At 36.3% G+C, this 25,022-nt stretch overlaps 1 long non-coding RNA gene across 1 annotated transcript in view; it reads left to right on the top strand.

Moving 5' to 3' along the window:
- The first annotated feature begins 3,643 nt into the window (after positions 1-3,643).
- Positions 3,644-25,022, top strand: part of LOC134730291 (uncharacterized) — a 55,186-nt gene continuing 33,807 nt past the window's right edge. Inside the window, exons 1-2 of the long non-coding RNA XR_010112035.1 lie at positions 3,644-3,689; positions 12,169-12,261. This is a non-coding gene — a long non-coding RNA (uncharacterized LOC134730291). The remainder of the gene's footprint in view (positions 3,690-12,168; positions 12,262-25,022) is intronic.

The raw sequence follows: 25,022 nt of genomic DNA, 5'->3' as shown, positions 1-25,022 counted from the left end.
AATGGCCCTACCTGCTAATACACTGATGATCAGTATACTGATGATTAGATTTTGACATATGAATTTTGAGGGGACACAAACATTCAGATTGTAGCACCAATTTAAAGTTCTTAATGTTTGAACATGAACTTAAAACACATTTCTGGTTTTTAATTTAAATCACAAATCTAGAAAGAAATAGATTTTAAATTTCTCTAAGTGCTCAGCCCTAACATGAAATTTATTATTAGCTATCAGTAAGTGATAAATAATAATATTTTCCTGATATATCTGAATATTTTTATATGCCTTTAATAATTTTGCAAATAAATATATGCACCATTATTTAAACATATCTAACATTGTTTCTTGTCCACATGTCTTAAAAACTGACTTCATTTTGGCCAGGAGCGGTGGCTCACACCTGTAATCCCAGCACTTTGGGAGGCTAAGGCAGGTGGATCACGAGGTCAGGAGATCGAGATCATCCTTGCTAACATGGTGAAACCCCGTCTCTACTAAAAACATAAAAAAATTAGCCGGTGGCGGGCGCCTGTAGTGCCTGCTACTCTGGAGGCGGAGGCAGGAGAATGGCGTGAACCCGGGAGGTGGAGCTTGCAGTGAGCCGAGATAGAGCCACTGCGCTCCAGCTTGGGTCGACAGAGCGCGAGACTCCGTCTCAAAAACAAAACAAAACAAAACAAAACTGACTCATTTTCAGATTTTATTACTCTTACTTTCCTCTCAAAATACTATATAATCGCTATATTTTATGATATTTAAATTAGTCAGACTGTCACGATGTCTCTAGATTGGGAAGAATATCCCAGTAACAATGTGACTGAGATTATCAGGTTCTATTAACATTTCACCTGCCGCATGCCAAACACATATGTTAACAGAGGTCCATTTGAATCCTATGTACCACTGTGGCCTGTTTGGTCTTCAATTTGTAGCCAACATATGGTGAGTGGCTTTGGAGAACAGTCTTCAAGCTGCCAGGTTGCTGTTGATGTCTCTGGGCTCACATGCTCCATTTAAGTCATGCAGTTCCAAATTGGAGCCTGAGCCTTGTCTGCTTGTGCTGAAAAGTGAGAAGGTCCAGATTTTTTACAGCTTCTAAGCCTCCCAGACAAGTATAATTATCAGCACTCCAAAGAGCTAGAAATATAAGCCAAATGCAAACAAATTAGGGACTGAGAGCAGAAAAGCTACAGCTGTTGGGTCAAGCTGGGTGCAAAATGGTTTAGGATTTTTAGAAATTGGAGAATAATGTCACCAGAGTGAACTTTCCATGATAAAATGAACTTGCTTTTTAGTACTTTTTCTTTCCAGTACTGGAGAAAATCAGCTCAAGAGGAGAACAGTTTTTAAATAAATATAAATGTTGCAAAAATGGATGGGCAGAAATGGCAACACTTCTGATGAAGTAAATTATATGATAATTTGGTAATTGCAAATTGTCTTGGGGAGAGATAGGCATAACTGATAATAATTACTAATAATTATTTGAAAATTTATGTTCTAACTCCAGAACTAGAAAACCTACTTAATCAGAATTAGAAAGTCTACTTAATGTTTTCTCTCTACAATAGTATTTATTGCTTCTATTCTGAATGCATATTTTCTTTCATGCTTATTTATTTTTATTTTTTTGTGAATCTTTCCCAGCTAATCTTGTTCTTTTCTTGAAACATTGCTTGTATGCAGTGACATGCAAAAGAAGGACTTCAGTCAAATTTCCATTTGCATATTGCAACATCCTTTATTCTCTGGTTTGGAGACGTATTTTGTTCTCATGATGTCTTCTGAAGTTTAATTTCTATGGTGATGGGTTTGTTGGAGTCCTGTAGAGCTAGTCAGGCAATGAATAAAGCAGAGGGGAAATACTCCAGGGAGTGGGGAGGATTATGGTTAACTGAAAACCGTATGCCCATGTAAAGGAAGCTTCCAGTAGTCATCTTCAGCTGAGTTTTTCTTGTAGTTAGATGGAAATGTAAGCCTGGGGATTCAGAAATCTGGATTATTATGAGACATTACATTGTATGATTTTTAAATATTCACAAACACAAAATTATTTTTTCTATTTTTTAAATAATCCTGTTATTTTTAAAAGTGTTGCCAATACAAAACTGCAAACAAAGCCCTCTTAAGGCCACACTTAGCTTAATGGCCATGAATTTACAGACTTTGCTCTAAGATTAAACAATCCTTGCTAGAATTTACTCTAACAAAACATTTAAAAATCTGCGCTTTTCCTAAGGAGATGGGCAATTTTTTTCTCCTGTGATCTCTTCTTCTTTGTACATTCTTTACAGGAATTATCTTCAATATCTCATTCACTCTGACCCTTTCAACTGGGATTCAATTAGTAGCCTAATCCCATCAGTTATCCTTCTAAATATCTCTTCCATCTCCAATGTCCTCGTCACCTCCCCTGCCATTGTTTTCAGTCAAGGTCTCATCATTCTTTTACTGGAATCTCATCTATTGATCTTTTTCTTATAATAGGTTACTCTCCTCTATTTCCCATCTTAGGCAGAATGAACTATTATGTCTTTATTTTCTTAGCACCTTCTTCTTCATTCTTTAAGTATGTCTATTTACCCTGTATTCCATATTATTGTTTCCATAGCAGCAGGTCTGTATCTCTTTCTACAAACTCAGTGCAAGAAACTGATGTCAATCTATTTCCCACATTTTCAACTTGACCCCTCCCTCTGTGGGAATATACATCTGAACCCCTCTGGTGGGGAATTCAACCTTCATTATTCTTGAAGACTTTTTTGTCACAAGATTGTTGCCAAGTTTCTGGAGGACTGTAATGTGGTGCTAAGGTATGGTAAGACCTGTTAGTCATCTGTCATTTTAGTTTCTTGGTAAAATCCTTTTTCAGTGTCCACATGGTCTATTGGTGTGATCACTCTGCTGCTTCTGTGCTAGGATTATACACAGAGTAGGATTCCCTCTGGGTTTCCCAGAATTGGTCAATTTCTCTAGACCAACATTTCTCAACCTTTTGTCCCTCTATACAGATATGTTGTCTACCTGTTAATGTTATTGTGGCCCTTCAAGAGATTACGGACTATTGTAATACCTAAGATTTTTCTCACCACTCATGAACCAATTTTTGTCCCCTGGAGTGACATCACCCCTGTTGACAATGCATGCCCAGACACAGAAGGCTCTACTTGAGTTGCTGCCAGGGAAGAGGCCCCAGGTTGCTTGGGTCCTAGAACAAGACATATTGTTCCAGCCCATCCCTAGCCTGGGAGATCTGTTTCTGGTTGTTGTAAGCACTTTTCTTGCATCTTCAAGCCATTTTGCACAAAAATTCTGTTTATCTGTTTTTTAAAGCAAGAGAGGGTCAAATGGTAAAAGTGTTGTGGCTTTTTCATTCCTGTAGTTCAATAAGCAGCAGCAACTTCTCTCCCATTGTTCAGCAAGCAGGAGGGAGTTGCACCCAGTTGCTTCTTCACTCCCGTTGTTTGGCGAGTGGGAGGAAGTGTCACAGCTCTTTTATTTCTGCCACCCACAGCTTGGTGAGTAGGGGCATTACAGCTCTTTTGCTCCCACAGTTCAGCAAATTCTGAGTTACTGTCCCATGACCAAGAGGAATGAGGAACATGGACACCAGAGAATGAGTAAGGCAGAGTAGAATTTTATTCATCAGCGAGAGGGGACCTGAAAGCAGGTCGCCATCTGTGAGGGTGAGTGTGGGGTTTTTATGGGCTTATAATGGGGGAATGCATGCTGATTGGTCCATGGGTGATCTTGGAAAAAGCACCATTTAATTGGTTAAACGACATCATTCAGAAAGAAGCAATTGAGAAAGACTGGGTAAGACAAGGATGGAAGTTCTCACTCTGGTCGTGGACTTTAACTGGAACTGGTAGCTCGGCTTTCAGCCTTTAGACTGTCATTAGCTTGAAGGTGGGGTTTCACTAGGGACCCATCTCTGTCTGCCTAGGAATTTGTCTGTCTCCTGTCACTATCAAAATCTCCAAGCAGATGAGAACAGTTTTTTTCCTTTTATTATCTTAGGTAGTAAAAAAAAAAAAGAATCAAGTGACTCTGCACATTAAAATTGTTTGAAAACTGCCCATGTAGACTGTCAGCCAAATACACATCTGTCTCCCTCTCCTAGGCTATGAGCTTTGATAGGGTAGAAACCGTGGTTTTCACATATTAGTAATTCTAATGCTCTGTAAAATTACTGTGCATAATGTTCTTGAATAAATAAATGATCTAGGCCAAGGATTGTCATATTAGTCTACTCTGGCTGTGTGACAAAATACCACACACTGAGTGACTTAAACAACAGAAGTATAATTTGTCAGTTCCAGAGGCTGAAAGTTCAAGATCAAGTTGCCTGCAGAATCAGTTTTTGACAAGGCCTTTTGTTTGGGCTGTAGATAGCTGTTTTCTGGCTGTGTCCTCATATGATCTTTCCTCTGTATGTACACAAAAAGAAAAAGCAAGAGAAAGAGAGCAAGGAAGAAGGAGAGAGAGCACTAGCTCCCTTGTGTCTCTTCCTCTTCTTCAAGGACACCAGTCCTGTTGAATTAGGGATCCATTGTTTTGACCCTCTGTTACCTAAATTTTCTCCTTATATGCTGTATGGCCAAATACTGTCATACTGGAGCTTCAACATATGAATTGGGGCAGGCAGAAGGTGGGTAGGAACATCAAAACGCAATGGGCAACTTTTTAAATTAAATATTTAATTTAAATTTAACAGGTAACTTTCTACACTTAAAAAATTGGACAGCTTTTTAAATAAAGGGACAGATATACAATATTTTATATTCTGCAAACTATATACAGTCTCTGTTACAACTACTTAACTCTGCCATTGTAGCATAAATAAGTGTGCTGTATTCCAATAAAACTTTATTCATAAAATGAGGCAGGGAGCTAGATTTCCCCTACAGACTATGGCTTTGCTGACACAGATATAAAATTGTTAAACTTTCTTACCCACCTACACATCTATCCGTTTTTATAAGTAAATCTCCTCTTGCAATGTTTTGATGATTTTCTGTTACCTCTAGAATATGGCATAAACTCCTAGGCACAGAAGTCTTTTTATATTGAGTCAGGAAACTTCTTTCCTACTCTGCAAACAATGTTCATTTAAAAAAAAAAGCATCTTCATAATCCATGCCTTTCTCCAGAGTATTTATTTTCTGTCTGGAATCTCTCTCTCATTCCCATCACTGCTCCTGCCTATCTACCTGGAAAGCAACCACCTAGACTCTGCCATCTTTTTTTTTTTTTTGAAACAGGGTCTCTGTCACTCAGGCTAGAGTGCAATGTTGCTATCTTGGCTCACTGCAACCTCCTCTTCCAGGCTCAAGTGATCCTCTGACCTCAGCCTCCCAAGTAGCTAGGTTCACAGGCACACACTACCACGACGGGCTAGTTTTTTAATTTTATTTTTTGTAGAGATGTGGTTTTGCCTTGTTGCCCAGGCTGGTCTCAAACTCCTGAACTCAGGTGATCTGCCACCTCAGCCTCCCAAAGTGCCTGGATCACAGGCGTAAGCCACCACTCCTGGCCAGCTCTGCCATATTTGAAGCAGCTCAAACTCCAGAGTTTTGTTGTTCCTCCTCTTTCTCCTCCTTCTCCTTCTCCTCCTCTACCTCCTCCTCCTCCTTCTCCTTCTTCTTACTCTTCTTCTTTATTTTTTCCCCCAATAACATAACATAGAACCTTCATTTGATCATTATCCACTCACCTTCCCTTATGCTTTGTGAAACTCTTGGGCATTTCTGTATTACCAGCTAGTACTAGCATTTTGAGAACATCCTAGGAATACTATATATTTTTTTGCAGCTGGAATGTGTTCTCTGACTAGAATTCTATGCTCTAGACCAGTGGTTTTCAACCAGGGTTAATTTTGCTCCCCTCCCCACAGGAAATTAGGCAATGTCCTAAAATATTATTGGTTGTCATAACAGGATGGAGAATAGGTGTGTTGCTACTGACATCAAGTAGATAGTGCTTAGGGATGCTTCTAAACATTTTACAATGCACTGGACCACCTTCCACAGCAAAGAATCATCGACCCAAAATGTTAGTGGTGCCAAAGTTGAGAAGCCGTGATTTAGGCTGCTCAAAGATGTTTCTTTCCATAAAATTAGCTGGTACTATAACCGCTCTCTTCGATGATTTCTCATTGTATTAGCGTGGGTTTATATGGTTTTCACACTGCTTAACTCTGTATCTACCCATTTATTTTCATACTAACCAGTTCTGATGACACGCTTATCTTAAAAGGATCAGAGTAATAAGAGATTTTAATGGAGGTCATGAAATAGTTGTAGGGGAGACAGAGGAATATTTGACAAGGAGCATATTGACAAGGAGACAGAGAGATATTTGACAATATGTCCTACTCACAACTAGTAAATTCATCCAAGTTTCTATCATCATGCTGGGGCACAGCAGGTCTGCTTCTGCACAGACTTGGAGTTTTGGGATGAACATACCAATTTATAATTATTTCAGGATAAATTATGTTATGATTTGAATGTCTCCTCCAAAATTCATGTCGAAACCTAATCCCTATTGTAAAGATAGAAAGAAGGTGAGAAATCTGACTATGGTATTTGAGAGGTGGCACCTTTTGGAGATGATTAGGATTAAAAGCAGTCATAGGAGTGAGAGGCAATAGTGGCTTTCTAAGAGGAGACAGTTCTGAGTAGGAGGCTTGACCCTCTTGACCTGTGACATCTTCCACCATGTTATAACACAGCACAAGGCCCTCACCAGAAGCCAACCAGATGCAGCCACGTGATCTGGCACTGCCCAGACTCCAGCACCAAGAGCCAAATAAGTACCTTTCTTTATAAATTGCCCAGTCTTGGCCGGGCATGGTGGCTCACACCTGTAATTCCAGCACTTTGGGAGGCTGAGGTGGGCGGATCACCTGAGGTCAGGAGTTTGAGACCAGCCTGGCTAACATGGTGAAACCCTGTCTCTACTAAAAATACAAAAAAAAATTAGCCAGGGATGGTGGTGCATGCCTGTAATCCCAGCTACTCAGGAGGCTGAGGCAGGAGAATCGCTTGAACCTGGGAGGTGGAGGCTTCAGTGAGCCAAGATCATGCCACTGCACTCCAGCTTGGGCAACAGAGCGAGCCTCCAGCTCAAAGAATAAAAATAAAAGTAAAAGTAAGAAAATAAAGAAATTGTCCAGTCTCAGGTATTCTGTTATAGTAATGGAAAATGAACTAAGGTAAATTAAGAGTTAATACTTCCCTTCTATGTCTTGGAGTTCAGAGTAATAGAATAAAATTAAGAAATTCTTTGTGGAACATAGAAAAAATGTTTAAAAATAGAATAATATAAATAACTAATGTAAAAAAAGTAAAATAGGAATAAACCAATACTTTTTTTTGAAAGAAACAAAGAAAGAATTGGTAAATTGGGACAGGAAAAAATGATGGAAGGAAGGAAAGAAGAAAAAAGGGGAGAAAGGAAGGAAGGAAGAAAACAACTAGTGATTTGGGACAGAAACCATGAAGTCTGGAGTCAAGCAGAGGCAAGAGCAGGTTTAAGTTCTGAATTAATTAATTAATTAATCTATTTATTTGAGACGGAGTCTCGCTCTGTCACCCAGGTTACAGTGGCGACATCTCGGCTCACTGCAAGCTCCGCCTCCCAGGTTCACGCCATTCTCCTGCCTCAGCCTCCCAGTAGTTGGGACTACAGGTGCCTGCCACCACGCCCGGCTAATTTTTTGTAGTTTTAGTAGAGACGGGATTTCACCGTGTTTTAGCCAGGTTGGTCACCATCACCTGACCTCGTGATCCGCCCGCCTCGGCCTCCCAAAGTGCTGGGATTTACAGGCATGAGCCACCGCACCCGGCCTTAAGTTCTCAATTTAATGAGTGGTATCACCTTGGACCTTAGACATGTTTCTTATTTTTTTCTCATTCTTTACCTCAAAAAAGGAGATAGTATTGTTATGGAAATTAGATAAATATATACAAAAAATATCAATCATTGTGTGTGGAACATAGAAAATGTTAAATACATGTGTAAAAAATAATGTTTGACAATCTTTAGAGCATAACTTCCTTGAAATAATAGAATGTTTCTAAGATAAGGTTTTTTAGAACAAGGCAGACCAGAGATATATTTTCTATGAATATATTTGTGCTGGTAGCAGTGAAGTTAATAAAAATCTCTTTTTTCCCCTTTCCCTAAAATAAACTAAGGATTTTAAGTGAACCCCCAGTTCAATTTCTTTCACTGACAGTTCCACTTTTTAAAGGAAAATACATTAAAGACAGATGCTGTTACTTTCTGTTACCCCATTAGTCCATGCCAGTATCACCTGTCACCTAGACAACGCAGGCTCCTGAGGTATGCATTTTTTTTTTTTTTTTTTTTGAGACGGAGTCTTGCTCTGTGTCCCCCAGGCTGGAGTGCAGTGGCGCACTGAGGTGTGCTTTTTATTACTTCCCTGCTTCTGCTTTTACTCTCTTTCAGCTTAAAAAAAAATCCTGTTTTAAAAGGCATAAATCTATTAATTTGCCTCTGTTTAAGAGTCTTCAATAGCTTTTGTAATTCAAATAAAATGAAAATTCTTGTCGTGGTTCCCAAGGACTTGTTTGGTTTCAGTCCTGACTTCCTATTCACCATCCACTCATGTCCCCACCTCTGCTGCTTTCTCAACTCCAGCGACAACAGCTTCTTCAAGTTCTTCTTGATGCTGTTCAAGTGCATCAAATCATGCTCTCCCCCACAGCCTTTGCAGAGACTCTTTTCTCTGCTCTTCGTAAAATTGACTTCTTATCCTTCATGACTCAACTTAGAAGTCAGTTAGTTGAAGACTTTTACACTACTCTTCTAAAGTAGATTCTATAATGCTGATCTCAAAATCGGCACTATTTTATCCCCCTTTTTACTTAGCATAGAACGAACTCATATGTATGTTAAATTGCTAACCTACATATATTTTTAATTCCCCACTAACCTATAAACTCCATGAAGGCAGAGAACATGTGTGTGCAGTTTACAACCATACACCTACAATCTATCAGCATGTCTGAGAAAAAAATACTGATTACATCAATACTGATTGGATGAATGCATAAATGAGTAAATGAGCAATTAGAAATAACTCAGGATATAGTATCTTCAAAATTTATCAAACGTTTCTTGGACTTGGAGTAGGCAGAAATGGAGAGTTGTAAAACAGATGTTTTACAATGTCTCAGTTTCATTTCAAGTGTTGGTTTTGAAATTCTTAATAAAAATGCATGAGTAGCAGCATAAAAATATGATTCAGTATTTCCTTCCTTGAGGGCTTCTTTGTATTTATAGATAACTATATGCCTTGTAACCAGTAAATTCTGGCTGAGTTATAGGTTGTTTTAAAGAAAGTATTCTAGAAATACAAGATGGTTTTTGTTTACTTCTTATTCTTAGCTTTCTATCTTGTGTGTATATAGAATACTTTTGTATTGTTCCATATAATTCAGGTGAGACAGTTATTAATTTTCTTAATCTGAAATTTGAATTGCGTCACAGTAACATTTTGATATCAAAATAATTCTGAAAATCCTAACTTTATATAGCTTAAAAGTACTTTGTCATTGTTGTTGCATCTATTATTTAAAACAAAACTCTGTAGAACAAATGTTATTAACATACATAAAAAATGAGGCTCAAAAATGTTTAAAAAACTTGTTAAGTCACGCAGTTATTGAGAGACAGGGACAGTAATAAAACTCCAATCAGACTGTAAACTTCATGTTTATTCTTCCACATGACAGCTATCTTTCCCTACAAATGCATATCTTTCTTTATAAATACATATCACCTATGATCAGCAAAGAGAATTTTACCATGACTTTGAAATTAATAATTTGTTTTTCCTATGCTGTGCTACATTTTGTAAAACCAGTCAAATGTCTTAACAGATATTTTATAGAACTATCAGTTGGATGATAGCCACCATGTACGTATTTTTGAAAACAATACTGCAGCTTCTCAGCTACTTTAGGTCATATGGAAGACAGAAAAAAGTATTAGACATAGATGCTGCATTTGATGAGATTAAGTTGTATTAATTTTGATTCTCCAAGTGTTTGTTGTTTCATGCTACATAAAAAAAGCACTGTGGCCCAGCCAAGAGAAACACAAAGCATGCCAATGTGCTTGCACTTGAACTGGTGAAACAAATTTTAAGTACATGACATTTCCAAATAAGAGCACAGAGCAGTGTGTGAATACTTGAAAAAAAATCCTGCTGGAAATAGGGTATTGCTGTGGAAATTCAGAAGAGGAATAGATTAGTATGAATAGCAGTGGATGATGTGGAATTTGAGTTATACTTTAAAAGTCAGAAGGTAGAAGAAGGCTAGGTAGATAACGGAATGAGTTGGCAGTCTATGGTAGGAACATCTCACTAATATCTCTTCTTAGGGACTTCAGAGAATTTATTTTAGAATATCTCTTAAGTATGAAAGAATCATAAATCAATTACAAAGCACTATGAGATAATATATACTATTAAATTGTATCGATGCTTCAGCATATAAAGTTGTAAAACCTGGGTTCCTTTAGAATTAGGCACTAATGTTAAATATTGTGCTATTCATATATCTTTAATGAGTATGCTTTCCTACACAATATTGCATCTCTTTAGGTCAGCTTTTGGTCCAGTGACTCACTCACAGAAACTCCAAGACAGATTAAACTAGCAAGAGTTGAATATCTGAATTTCCAAAATTATGAGGCTACAAAAAAGCATAGGTACTCATAAGACAAACTTATTCACTAATTAGTTACCTATTTATAAAATTAGCCCCCAAATGGTCTTAATATATTTGTAGAGCTATACCTTGATAATTGCAAACTGTTTTACACTGCTGAAAATGCAGTGGAAAATAATGCAAATAGATTGCTAAGTGAAATATGCCAATTTGAAAAGAAATATAAAATTTCATGAAATCAACGAAAATGTTGGAGAATATTTCAGATTGCACGTGGACTTTTAGTATACATATGTAAAGACATGTATAATTCTCTATGTTTATATATAAAAATGGGTATATATATACAAACTATAATTTATACATAAAAAGTTGGTTTGGGCATATTTCATTTTAATATTCACAGTTTTACAAATGACTTAACAGGTCATGAAATTTTATAATATGTAACGAGGATATTCTACCATAGAAGCATATGTTGTTTTATTGATTAAATAAAATTAAAAGTTGATTTATTGGTTATAGATGTAGTGTGTGTAACCTATCTAAGAAGGAATTGGAAGAATTTGAATAGTACACACTTAACCTATTTTCCAATATTTACATTATAATTATTTATTTGATAATTGCCTTTGGGAAGCAGAAAAAACAAAAGAATGCATTCCTTATAAATGTCAAGAGGCTCACCTATATATTTATGAAAAAATAATTTGCTAACCTTATCTGTCCTATTTTGTGACAGGGTTAAATCATACCCTAGTGGTCTTAAAAAATACTTTTTATCATCAACTGTCTAACACTAATAAAATTACAGAGCGCGTGCCTCTGTGTGCATGTGTGTGTGTACACATGTACATGTGTGTAAACTTATTTTTATCTCCTGTGAAATCTGAGTTATCTTTAAAGCTTCCAGAGTAGGGATTATATGGAATTGGCGTTCAGTAGAATATGCCAAATTAAACCGTTTTTTATAATAAGCTCTTTTATTTTAATACACCGTTGTATTAAAGGTGTGCTAAACCTTTAATACACCTTTATGTTAAGTGCAAGAGCACTTAAGAGCACTCAAGTGTAAGTGCTCTTTGGGGAGCACTCCTCAAGGCATTAGCAGCCCCAACATCAGCCAGACACCTTTGTGTATTAAAATAAACATATTTCGCAAATACTCATATAATACTATTTTAGGTGCTATGTGCTTACAAATATTAATTCATTTAATTTTATAACAAGGCATAAGATACTTTCTATTCTCATCTTCATTTTACAGACCATGAAACTGAAGCACAGAAAGATAAAGCAATTTATATGAGGTCATAAAATTAGTAAAGGGCAAGTTCAAACACAGGCATCTGGCTCCAGTGACTTTTCCCTAAATCATCAACCAGTTATTTGATCTGGTAGTTTACTTTGAAAAGTAGTAAAATGAATTAAATTCCACTTTCTTCTCTTACTACAGATTAAAGTTAGGACCAAATGCTGCTCAGAAATTGTTTTAATCTCAAAAGTAGTTGGCAAGTTTTCAGAGTTCATTTTCAAGGCCTGGTGTATGGTAAGTTACCTTATAATGAGTTCTTTAACATGTTTCACTTTACTTGGGTGACAGCTTCAGGGAAATATTATGACCCTGTTTCTAAGACTGATCTTTCTATTTAGCTTCATAAATTGCTTGATGTCAGCAAGGACATAAATATAATCTTTAGGTTTTGTGGAAGATGGTATCTTGAATAAATTTCCAAAAGCCTTTTAGAAAATAATGAACAACAAAACTGACTTTTCTTTGGTATTTATAGACAAGCACTAAAGGCAATGTCATCTACAAACTCAGAGGTAAATAACCTCAAAGAGGCTTTCAGCACACTCCAGAAGTATAGTAAGAAAAGCAGCAATCTGGGAAATTCTCAGTGATGAGGTTACTATAAGTATAACCCAAAGTTCAGCAACAACCCTCTAGTTTCTGATCATGTTCTTTGCAATCCAGGGGCTGTTCTAAACTGTCATCACACTCCTCAAGCCATTAGCAACCTCAACATCAGCAAGTGATATGCCCTACTTCTCCCCAGATAAATTATGATATTGAGGATGACCTTTTCTTCCCTGCTTCTGCCCCTGGACTTTGCATACAACCAACTCTGCCCATCAGGGAGGTGTAACTGTGGCTAAAACTTCATGTGCTAAAAATTCCTTCCCTATTTATCCTCCTATGTCTTGCCCACCAAATTTTTGTCTTCCTATTTCTCTTTAACCCTTTCCTTTTCAGTGATTTCTTTCCTTTGGAACATAAACATATTTCTTTACCTCAAAAGTCAAACCCCTGACTTGATCCTGTAGTCTCCTCTAACTATCTTTCTCTTTCCACTTATGCTTCTGGAAATGTTGTCATAATTTTCTGTCATGTTTTTCTCTTCCCATTGAATTTTGATTCTTCTGCTGTGTGGATTTCCTCCTTGAAATCTTCAGTGAAACAACTGAACATTCAGAGCTATTTCATTTTCAAAGATTCTCACATGTGAGTATTCCTCTTTCTGAATATAATCCCCTTTCTATCTCTTTAATTTTGCTCTTCCATCAAAACTTCTCTTTCAACACAGGCTGAGATTAAGGTTTATTTCTTATGGCTTCTGAGACATCTCTCCCTAAGAGAGCAGAAAGGCCTATTCATGTTAATATGTCCAAATCAAACCCACCACACAGATGTACTCTCAAACCTACATCTTTATTTCCTATCTCAGCTAATGAGATAACAATCTCTCCCTCTCCCAAAGTAGAGACCTTGGATCCATCTTTAATTGTTTCCTAACTCTAATTATTAAATCCAATCATACACCAAAAATTGATGTTCTGAATACTCTCTCTTTTATTTGTGCACTCCTTCTTTGTCATATCTCTCCTGGACTAAAATAATAGTTTCTTGCAGGGTGTTGAATAGTGTCCCCTAAAAAATCATGTCCACCTGGAACCTCAGAATGTGACCTTATTTGGAAATAGGGTGTGCAGATGAAATTAATTAGGGATCTCAAAATGAAGTCACTGTATTATTATTGTAGATTATTATGTACACTAAGTTCAAGGACTGACGTCCTTATAAAAAGAGAGAGTACACACACAGCCAACAGAGAGAAGAAGGTCATACGAAGACACGCAGAATTTGGACTTATGCGGTCACAAGTCAAGGAGTGCTTGGAGCTACCGGGAGATGGAAGAGTCAAGGCAGGATTTTCCCTGGAAGATTTGGAAGGAACGTATTTCTCCTGAAACCTTGATTCTAGCCTTCACTAATGACAGAGAATAAATTTCTGTTCTTTTAAGCCACTCAGTTTGTGGTACTTTGTCTTACAGAAACCCTGGGACACTAATAAATTTCCTAAGTGGTATACATAACATCTTCTAACATTATGATTCTATGGAATGCTTTGATAATCAGCTAAAAGTTATCAGCTGTCTCCCAGGAAAGATGCACAAACATACATATTCAACATTTTGTGTTCAATTTTTCAAGTTTCCAGGATTTCCAGGGCCTCTCTACAGATCCTCTTCGTATCTACACAGCTGATTGTGAACTCTGTTCTTATACAATGTATCCAAAGTAAATTAACTACAATACAACTCTGATTATGCCATTCCAAATTATAAATATTAACATCCTTTCTGAACTACAAGACCCTCTACAGTATGACTGCATTTGTACATACTGCAGCTTTCCTGCTGAACCATCCTTTGTTCTTATCATACCAAACACATACGTTTCCAGGACACACTATGCCTCTGTGCCTTTGCACATGCTATGCGCTGCCTGGGACTCCCTAACTTCCATCTGCACATAACCTTCTAATGAATTTCCAGGCATTCTGGAAGTTTTATATCACTCATTTTATCTATGAATCAAATGATCTCACTGACAAAGTATTATGTTGCTTTTACAACATGATTCAAGTCCTTGACTGTGACGTATTCCTGAAATACAAGGTGCTTTATTTTGAGTGTAAGAAAATTTTAATTATAATATTATATTGTAATATGTGGTTTAGATTTCTATATGCCTGCATCATATTTCCAATTTCTTACAGAAAAGAATTATTATAATTGTATAATATATAATGTATAACACTAAATATACTATAGTGTTAAAACTATAGGCTTTTATTTCAATTGGTAAAGATTAAAATCTTAGAATCATGATCTGTGGGCATTCTGACCTTGACTAAATGCATACACTTTATGTATCTAAGCTTTCTTCACTGTAAACTGGTAAAAATGCACTGAACTCAAAAAATTGTGAGGATCAAAGAAAAGTCTAAAACTTTAGTACAGCATCAGGTATGTAGTAAGAATTAACTTTACAGTAGTTATATTTAGCAAATCTTATTAGTTTATACATTTATAAGACTATAGCAACATGTCTTAGTTTATAAGTAATACCTCAAACCCTTTATTTTCCTGGTAATTTATCCACTGAAGAAGGTGAGCTTTGTTGACTGCATACTCATGGTTCAGTTCGATGTGGTCATTTTTCTCTTTACATTCTGCTAAATGGCTGCTGGATTTAGAGATTTTCATCCCTTTGACATGATTATAGATGATTATAGATAATATCTGGAAAGATCTATTAAAAATGCTATCTGGTTGTCTACCTTTTTGTGATTTTAGTAGCCATTAATGCTACTACTTGTATCTATTAATTCATTGGCGGTTGCAATATGAAAGTATTCTAATGCTATCACTTTTTTTTATTATTATCTGAGATGTTGTTATACAGAGACACATTCCAGCATCAATTATGTGGTAATCCAGTGGTTGATATGGGAAGGCAGTGTGAATGTTTATTTTTTTAAATGAATCTAAAGGGGACTGGTTTGTTTTAAAATAAAATTATGAACACATGGCTTTACACATGTTTGATGGGTTTAAGTCCTTTGCAATTGTTATCAACATTTAAGCTCAAATTATTCCATCCACAGCCAATGGAAACCTCTTGAAGTTGGCACCTGAGTTCCTTTGGCATAACCCTATTAAATCTTTGACAATTTTTTTGTTATCTGGTATAAGATGTGGCTCATATTGAACATGTCCTGCTCCAGAACTGGAATTAGCCATTTCTTTTTCAGGAAACACTGTTTTATTTTAGTGGGAATGTTACATAAGATCTTTGAACCAGATACAAGAGATATTTACTGTTAATGATTTGGTCATGGTTTCTAGGCCCTTTCAGTGGACTGAGCAAGGAAACAACTGCACTTGTATGCAAAGATAACAAACCTTATGAGATCATATTGATTCCAATTCAAAATCGGGACTACAGAGCCTTTATTTTACCTCTTCTCAATGACATCTAAGCATCCTTCCTTTCATAGCAAGAATCCTGGTTCTCAAGGATACACATAACTGCTTGCTTGTTTTAAGCCTATATTACACATGCCAGTTGCAAAATAATCACATTAATGCTATTATTAATATAATTATAAAAACATGAATAACTTTTGCATTTATTTTCCCTGTTCTTCCGTCATTTAAAAACAATTATCCTATATTTAAAAGAGTACATGACCAGGGCCTACTATGCTCACTCCTTCTTAAACCACATTTAGTTTTCATTTCAGATCTTTGCGCTCATTTATGTATTGATGTCTCTCTAGTTGTTTTGGTTATATAAAGTATATGTTCTCGTCAATCACTTAGGAAGTCCTCAAGGAACAACATTCTCTAATTCTTTCATGTTATTAATAACAACAGTTTTTCTGTGTTCTTAATACTCAAAAGTCGGTTTTTCTGAATATAAAATTATTTGCTCACTTTCTTTCCTTGGTTTTCTTTAATAAATTTCTAATTTTATTCAGCATAAACCACTGTTGTTAAAATGTCTAATGATAGGTCTGGGCACGGTGGCTCAAGCCTGTAATCCCAGCACTTTGGGAGGCCAAGGGGGGCGGATCTCCTGAGGTCAGGAGTTTGAGATCAGCCTGGCCAAGATGGTGAAACTCTGTCTCTACTAAAAATACAAAAATTAGCATGGCATGGTGGCACGTGCCTGTAATCCCAGCTACTGGGGAGACTGAGGCAGGAGAATCACTTGAGCTGGGGAGACAGAGGTTGCAGTGAGCCGAGATAGCACCACTACACTCCAGCCTGGGCCACAGAGCACGACTGTCTCAAAAAAAAAAAAAAAGAAAGAAAAAAAAAGAATGCCTAATGATAAATTGTACATTTATATTTTTAAGGCCCCAAATATTTTTTCTTTTTTAGAAAGACCAATAATTTTATGAGACTATGTCTTGATGTTGGGGTCTAGTGTGCTTCCTCAACATGTAGATTAAAATCTTTCATTTCAGGGAAAGTTTATTGTTCTGTAATGTTTACGTGGATTAATTACTTTTTCTGGTTAGCCTGTTCTCCCATTTTAGTTGTCTTCTTAGGGACCCCAACTATTCTTATGCTGGTTAGTTTTTATCATTATTTTCTTAATAACTTTTGATATTTTGATCTGCTTTATTGAGTACATCTTAAGAGTATGCTGTAATTGTCTGTAGGGATCTTATTCTCTTTTTTCTTTCTGTAATTTTGTATAGGGTTTGACCTCAAACTTTTCTCTTGTTTATTTTTGTGTAAGATTTTCTTGGAAGTTTAGAATTAGGAAACATTCTAACTTCACAGGGGTTCTGTTCTCTCTCTCTCTCTTGCTCTCTCATGGTGACATAAAATTACATGACAGCTTGTTTTCTGTGATTTCCTGGCTCTGAAGGCTCCAACATTTTGATGGAACATTTCACCTTTTTTCTGATATTCGTATCTTGTTCCATTTTGATTTTGCTCACAGCATTGTCCGTTTCTTAGAAAGGAATCCTGATAGGTCACTCTTTAGGGTGCATAGAGGCGGAGCTTCTCCAGCCCCTTCGGTCATTCTTACTGTCAGCCCCCTGCACTCACCTGCTGTAAAGCGCTGCCCCCTTCCATCCTAGTTTCATCCCTGCACACTTCCAAGTTTATGTCTTCGTCTTTTCTGGTGCCTTGGACGCTACTCTGTTGATTCTGTTTTTTGCTTCCCACATAGTTGCAAGTACTTTGTAGGATTTGTTTATTCCAGTCAAGATTTTGGTGTTCCTAGGCGTATCTTGCGGCCTAATTTTGTTGTAAATGTTGCCCAGTGATTTTGATTTTACGGTTGAGTTTTCTACTGTTATATTAGTTTCCTATGGCTGCCGTAACAATTTACAACAAATTCAGCCACTTGAAACAACACTTTATTGTCTTAGAGATCTGGAGATCAGAAGTCCAGAATCAGTCTCACCGGGATAAAACCAAGGTGTCTGCAAAGCTGTATTGCTTGTGGGTATTGCCTTTTCCAGTTGCCAGGCTGCCAGAGTTCCTGACCTCCTGGACTTTTTCTTCATCCTTCAAAGGCAGTAGCGTAGTGTCTTCATAGTTTACTTTGACTCTGACACTTCTGTCTCTCTCTTTCCTCGTGATTATATTGAGCCCACTGGATAATCCAGGATAATCCCCCATCTCAATATCTTTAATTTAATCATATCTGCAAAATCCCCTTTGCCACATAATTTAACATATTCACAGGTTTTAAGGATTAGGTTATAAACATCTGTGGGGGGTCTTTGTTTTGTCTACCACAGTGGGTATTCAGTAAGATTTTTTAAAGTTGCTGCCACCATCTTCCAAAAATCCTTGCCTGAACTATTATTTATTTTTTCATTATAACTAAATACTGATGTACACTGAAATTTTGAAAGAAGAATTTTGAATATCACAATTCTATCATGCTTCTCTTAAATATAAATTTCTGTCTGATGCAATATGTGCTATTTTATCATATCTTACACCTGGAAATATTTTAAGCAAGGGTATGAAAAGTGAGATGCTAAATGTTGTTGTGTGTGTGTTTGTGTGTGTGTTCGTGTTTATGTGTGTTTACAAACTTTTGACTCTGACATGGTTAAGATACTTTACTATAAGAAGATAGATTTAAATGAAACAAGCAGAGTGATTAAAGTTTGCAAGTCACTAAATAATGCCCATGAAAAATCATTTCATCTGCATGTGGGTCATAGATGAATGGCAATGGAAAAGCTATGCCTCCTATGTCTTGTCTGAATTAACGCTCTTCTGAAGAGGGACGTGGAAGTCATTCAGGCTTGCACATTCTTTAATTTCTTTTATTAAGGCCTGCACAAAGTCAGTGTAGCTAGAAGGCAATACACAGGCTTTCAGAAACTACAAAGTGTAACAGCTGGTACCAATTACCCTCTGCAGTGTGACCATATGCACAAATGTTCAACTTTCTGTTTAAGTTCATGAATTTAAAAAAAAATGAATTCCTTGTAAAAACTTGAGACGTGCTATGTTCTTTGCATACATTTATTCATACAAACTTTTAACCTTCTAGTTATAATCAAATGTGTGGAGAAAGTAGCTCAAATAAGACAGTGTTTAAGCTGGCAGAACAGAAATATTTTTAACTTTAAATTAAACATACAATGCAATAGTTTTTAAAAAGTTATCTTCCTAGAACAAAACACGTTTCCAGAAGCATGGAGTTTTAAAAGATTCATTTAATGAAGAAATTGAGTAATCTTGCATTAAGCATAAAGGCAGATAGGTAACTTTTATATCAGCTGATTAAGACTAATGAGATTTGGCATTTCAAACTCCAGTGACCTTTATGAAAATCATAGGCTGTTTCTTAAATTCATCATATTGAACTAGAGATAACAAATATACATGCTGAATTGACCTTTTTAATCGCAATCTGAAGTTGAAAATTACACCTTTTGATCTTCTTGGTTTGAAGTTCAAAGTAGGTGTTTAATACTACAGAGGGCTCAGTTAATTTGAATTCTTAACTTTTTGTACGAACCATTATGCTTAAGGTCCATTGATATTATCTGTCGTAATGAGTGAAATGTAGCTAGCACCAATAAGGTGGCATTCATTAACACTGAAACTTATTACCTAACATGTATCACAATTGTATATATCTTATTTTCTTAAGTGGGAATATAGCAACTTGTACAGTGTAGGAATATGCATCAACTCTTTAAGTTAGTGACAAAATGATAATAAAATGCATCTTCTGATCAACTAAATGACATTATGGATAGGTAAGGAGAAATTATGTGCTGTTTTGAAAGTAGAATGTTTACCATATTTAAAAAATGAACCATGTGAATAAGAATGGAGAGTATGTTTATAAAGGTTAGAAGTTACCTAATCTCCCTGTCTTATAAATTTTTACAATTTTAAACAAATGTGTTTCTCTGAAAAAAAAATTTAAGTAGCTATTCAGGAGCATACATTTGTAGCTGCAATTATATATTATAAAAATAATGGTAAAATGGATCCTGCTTAAAATATCCCTAGTGTTAATTATGATTTATTAGTTTGCATAGTCTAGAAAAGGAGAAATATAATGATCAAACCTCCTTTCCAAACACATTTTATTATAGTTACTATTAATTTGGAGGCCAGGAAGTGAAAATAAATTGCTGGAAGGCAAATGAATTCCCATTTGTGTGGTATGGGCTTTTTCCATTTGCACAGTTTCATCATCATAACAAAACATATTAATATGCATACTGTTTGTATGACATTTTGTTAAACTGAATGAATGAATATTTATCAAAATCCAACTATCTAAACTTTATTAGGGCCAGGCATGGTGGCTCATGCCTGTAATCCCAGCACTGTGGGAGGCTAGGGCGGGCGGATCGCTTGAGGTTAGGAGTTCGAGACCAGCCTGGCGAAAACCCTATCCCTCCTAAAAATACAAAAATTAGCTGGGTGTGGTGGCTCATGCCTGTAATCCCAGCTACTCTGGGAGGATGAGGCAGGAGAATCACTTGAGCCCGGGATGTGGAGGCTGCAGTGAGCCCAAATTGCACTACCACACTCCAGCCTGGGCGACAGAGCAAAACTCTGTCTCAAAAAAATAAATAAAATAATAAAAAAAAAAACTTTATTAGAACATTTCACTGACTTTTCACTATTGACAGAATCAAACATTAGTTATCCAAATGGTACTAACCTGTCCTAGGAATAGAGTTTAAAAGTGTTTCAACCACCTAATGATACCACATTCTGGCGTTGTGATAAAACATGCTTCTCTAATTTCTTCAATATCTAAAGTACTAACCCATTTGAAAGGATCAGACATAATACCATGCACAAGACTAGAAACGTTTTCTGCATATTTTCTGATATGTTGAATTTTTATTTAGTTTTTATAACTAAAGGGCTATTTTACTTAATACAAATTTCACCTGTAGGTTGTTAACAATCACTTAACCTCTTTAAACTTTTCGCTGTTCTAAAACTAAAGAATAACTAAGATTGCTCCAGCTATGTTATTCTATGATCTGTAAAACTCAGTACAACTCTGAAAGTTGAAAAGGCCCTTCAATCATCAGCTGAATCTTTCAGCATGCAACAGAAGTATGAACATTAATGATCTATTTAAGATTCACTGTCAGAAATATTTTAGGCTGACAGAAAACCATCTAATATTTTATGTCGGTATATTTTAGTAATAGATGATGACACAACTTCAACTAATGTGTCAAGCACAATATTTAATATTCTTCTGGGAAGATTATTTCAAATTATAAATCAAAATCAAAATAAACAACAGTGCTTCACTTGAAAATCATAAATATCTGTCAAATGCCAATGAATGGTTTATTATGCAGAAGTCAGATATTGATAGATGGAGTGACTTGTACATTTGTTATAGCTATTTTCAAATCTGTCCATTCCTAGAAGACCCTCAATGTGATCAATAAGCATATTAATAGGGCAACCAAGAACTGTAGGAAACCTTTTTTTATTTTTTCACCTCTACTACTCTCTTCCACATTTTTTTGTTATAAAGTGTTCTGTTTCCTATTTGTAATATATTTCAAACAGAGACTCAAACTTCTCATAGCCTAAAGGAAAAACAAAAACTTTTGGAATAGCTGTAGTTGTAAGTCAAGGGTACAAGGGGGAAAACAGTTGCTTGCATCTTATCTCTTCCTCTAAACATTCAGGCAAGACCCATTCACGTTGATGAGGACAGAACAGCTCGAGCCTCTTGGCAACTCTATGCATCTCATTGCATCTCATTGCAAAGCAGACAATATTTATGCTTACATTCTGAAAAAATAAAAGAAAAGACTACCTTTGATAAAAGATATCTGCATTAGAATTACTGAATTATCCAATCTATGTACGGTTGATCTTCATCACTTCATTCTGATTTACTTTTACCCTATGATTGAACAAATCAAACAGTTATTGGTGTAATCCTCTCCCACTTTTTAATCTAGTAAAGGAGAAATGGATGCCCTGCACCTCTTAACTCACAAATATACAAACTACATGGCATTAAATTACATTGATTTTGAAATAATGTTAATAATGCGACATGATTCATATGATTTAAGAGGCTAAGGCATCACATTGTTGGCAACACATGAAAAAGTTAATGTTATTATTGGGGTCAAATAGAACCTCCACTTGAAAGTATCTTTTTCCAGTTGATCTTGAATTCTCTATATTCTCTCTATGTACAAAAATGAAAATGATTAATTTGCACATATGCTTTAGGCAACAGTAGGGTATATCTCATTATATAATTTTCATAGCATTGATGGATGAGAAACATAGAGGTAAAATGCCAGTAGTAGTATAAGAGAAGTAGCTTTATTATAGAATAAAATTTCATATGAATCTTGTGAATGAAGAATTCAGTGTGTATGTCTATATATGTGCATGTGTCTCTGAAAATGATTTATGAGTGAACCTTAAAGAATAACACAAAGTGGACATATAGCATCCATATAAAACATTCCACCCCACCTCTCCCAGGCTGGAGAGCAAATGCATGTTTTATCTACCTGCCTATGTTAAAATTTTAGTTTCACTGGAGTCATCATAAACAGTTTTGAGTGTACACTAGTATAGTGGACCATTGTTATTCAGGTTAATAAATTCTTCACTCACAATTGGTTGGGTAGGGATGGTGGTAGAAACTTAGCTAGCCAAGCTTCATCCTAAGAGTCTCAGAGTTACCATTGACAGTGGATGATCCTTCTTAGAAAGCAAAAAGAGAGAAAAGTTGGTGCTTGAGTAAACTTCCACAGGTATTATTTTTCTAGTTTTTCTATGAGGCTATGTATTTGGATCTATTTTGTGCTGTGTTGTATGTATGCCCTTTTTCCTCTGTACATGAGGAAAAACACAATTATCTGCAGGCTGTTTGTTGAAGGAAAGGGGCTTTTGTTGTACACCTGGAAAAAATTACATGTATGAGGAGGAAATGTGGAGAGTTAAGAGTGGATAGGGACAGCATCAGAATAGACTTCCAGACTAATATTTAGTATGAATAACCCTCAGTATGGGAAAGTGTTCGATATTATTAAGCTCCAGTGCTTCTTGCAATGTTGATCTCTGTTATGTATTTGGCCAGCAGAATCAATGGCTATGTTTAAACATTTCCCTAGTGCAAAAAACCTTCTCATTCTAGGAAATTTCTGTCTTCAGGCCAGCTCCAATAGAAAGCCACACCAGGGGAGCTTTTAAGGGGATTTTCCTCTAGAACAACAACAACAAAAAATCCATTAACAAGAATTAACTTGCTTCTGAGCCAATCCCAGGATAGACTGTTTCATTTTAATACATGAAAATGTGCTTAAATATAACCTGGGATTTTGAGGGTTGGGTGTTTAGTCTTAACCACTGCCCTGCTGGCCAAGCACTGTGTTGGTAATGAAGATGTTTCTGTGGGAAGAAAGAAGGGGAGATGTGATAATTGTGCTTCTAATTGACTCTAAGATTAGAATTCAATGCACTTTGGCTGGTGTAAACCTTAGCAAACATGATATTAGCATTTCCCTTCATAGACAACCTATGATCTAGTCCTTTAAACACAAAGAGTATAAGATGGGTGCACCATAGGTACAATCCCACACCAGTTATTTTGGAGGAAGTGGGCTTATCTGTTCATTCTAGTGAAAGAGTGTTGAGATGATAAAGTGCAAATGCAATTTGTTAAACATATGTGCTTTAGAACTGTTTCATGTTATAAATAGAACAGAGATAGTTTCTTTCACCTGGATTCAGTAGCTGAAGTAAAAAAAATCTTGATTTGGTAATTAAGCAATAGCTTACAACTAAATGTCTATGAGTTGCTTTGCATTCTCTTTTTTGTAAAATGGTATTTTTTTCTTCCTTTCTCCTCTTATTCTTCCTCTTGTTAGTTCTCCTTCTTCCTTTTCTTGAACTACTGCTTTCCACGACACTTCACTTTCTCCCCCTCCCTTTTCTTTTTCTTCTTTGTTGAATATCAATGGAAACATGTGTATGAGGGAGATTATATACACAGTGCCTATGGTAAATTTAAAACACCAATGTTAGTTAGAGAGTCTATTCGTTTTCTAGGGCTGCTGTGACAAATTACCACACACTTGATGGCTTAAAATAGCATTCATTTATTAACTCATAGTTTCTGCATGTCATGGGTTTCTGCAGGCATAGATATATCACAATTTCAGAAGTCAAGTGTGCTGGGATAATTCCTCTGATCAGTCTCACAAGACAAAAATCTAGGTGTCAGCAAGCCAGGCTCCCTTCGGGAGACTGTAGTGAGCATCCATTTTCTGATTTATGCAGGTAATTGGCAAAATTCAGTTCTGGGCAGTTGCAGGAGTGTGGGCAGTGTGGCTTGTCCTCAGCTTCCAGAGCTATCTGTGCTTTTTGGCTTATAGCCTGCATCTCTAAAGACAGCAATGGGTGGGAGAGTCCTTCTCTTGCCTCTTCTCTCCTGCCTCTTCTTTTGCCACATCTCTCTCATCTACTCTTTTGTTGTCTTCTTCTTTTTTTTCTAACCATCTCTTCCTCAGAAAGGAGAAGGATGGAAAGTGGGTCTGGAGGAACAAATGGAAGACATCTAGCATACAATATTATCTCCTTTAAATAATTATTGTAAGGAATAAATTTTTAAAATGTATGTAAACCACTTCCATTTATAAAGGCACATGTGATTACACTGGGGTCCTACTGACAGCTCAGGATAATGTCCCTAATTTAAAGTCAGCTGATAAACAGCTTTAATTCCATATGCAAAATCCCCTTGTCAGGTAAGGTAACACATTCACAAGTATAATACTGGGAGATAAAGGTCATCTGGACCAAAATCCTGGCTATGATACTGTATTAGTCTGTTTTCAGGCTGCTGATAAAGACATACCTCAGATTGGGAAGAAAGAGAGATTTAATTAGACAGTTCCACCTGGCTGGGGAAGCCTCAGAATCATGGCAGGAGGTGAAAGG

This window comes from Pan paniscus, chromosome 3, assembly GCF_029289425.2.
Source record: "Pan paniscus chromosome 3, NHGRI_mPanPan1-v2.0_pri, whole genome shotgun sequence".
Taxonomy (NCBI): Eukaryota; Metazoa; Chordata; class Mammalia; order Primates; family Hominidae; genus Pan; species Pan paniscus.
Note: the sequence above shows the minus strand (reverse complement) of the source record. Positions and strands in the feature narration are given on the sequence as shown.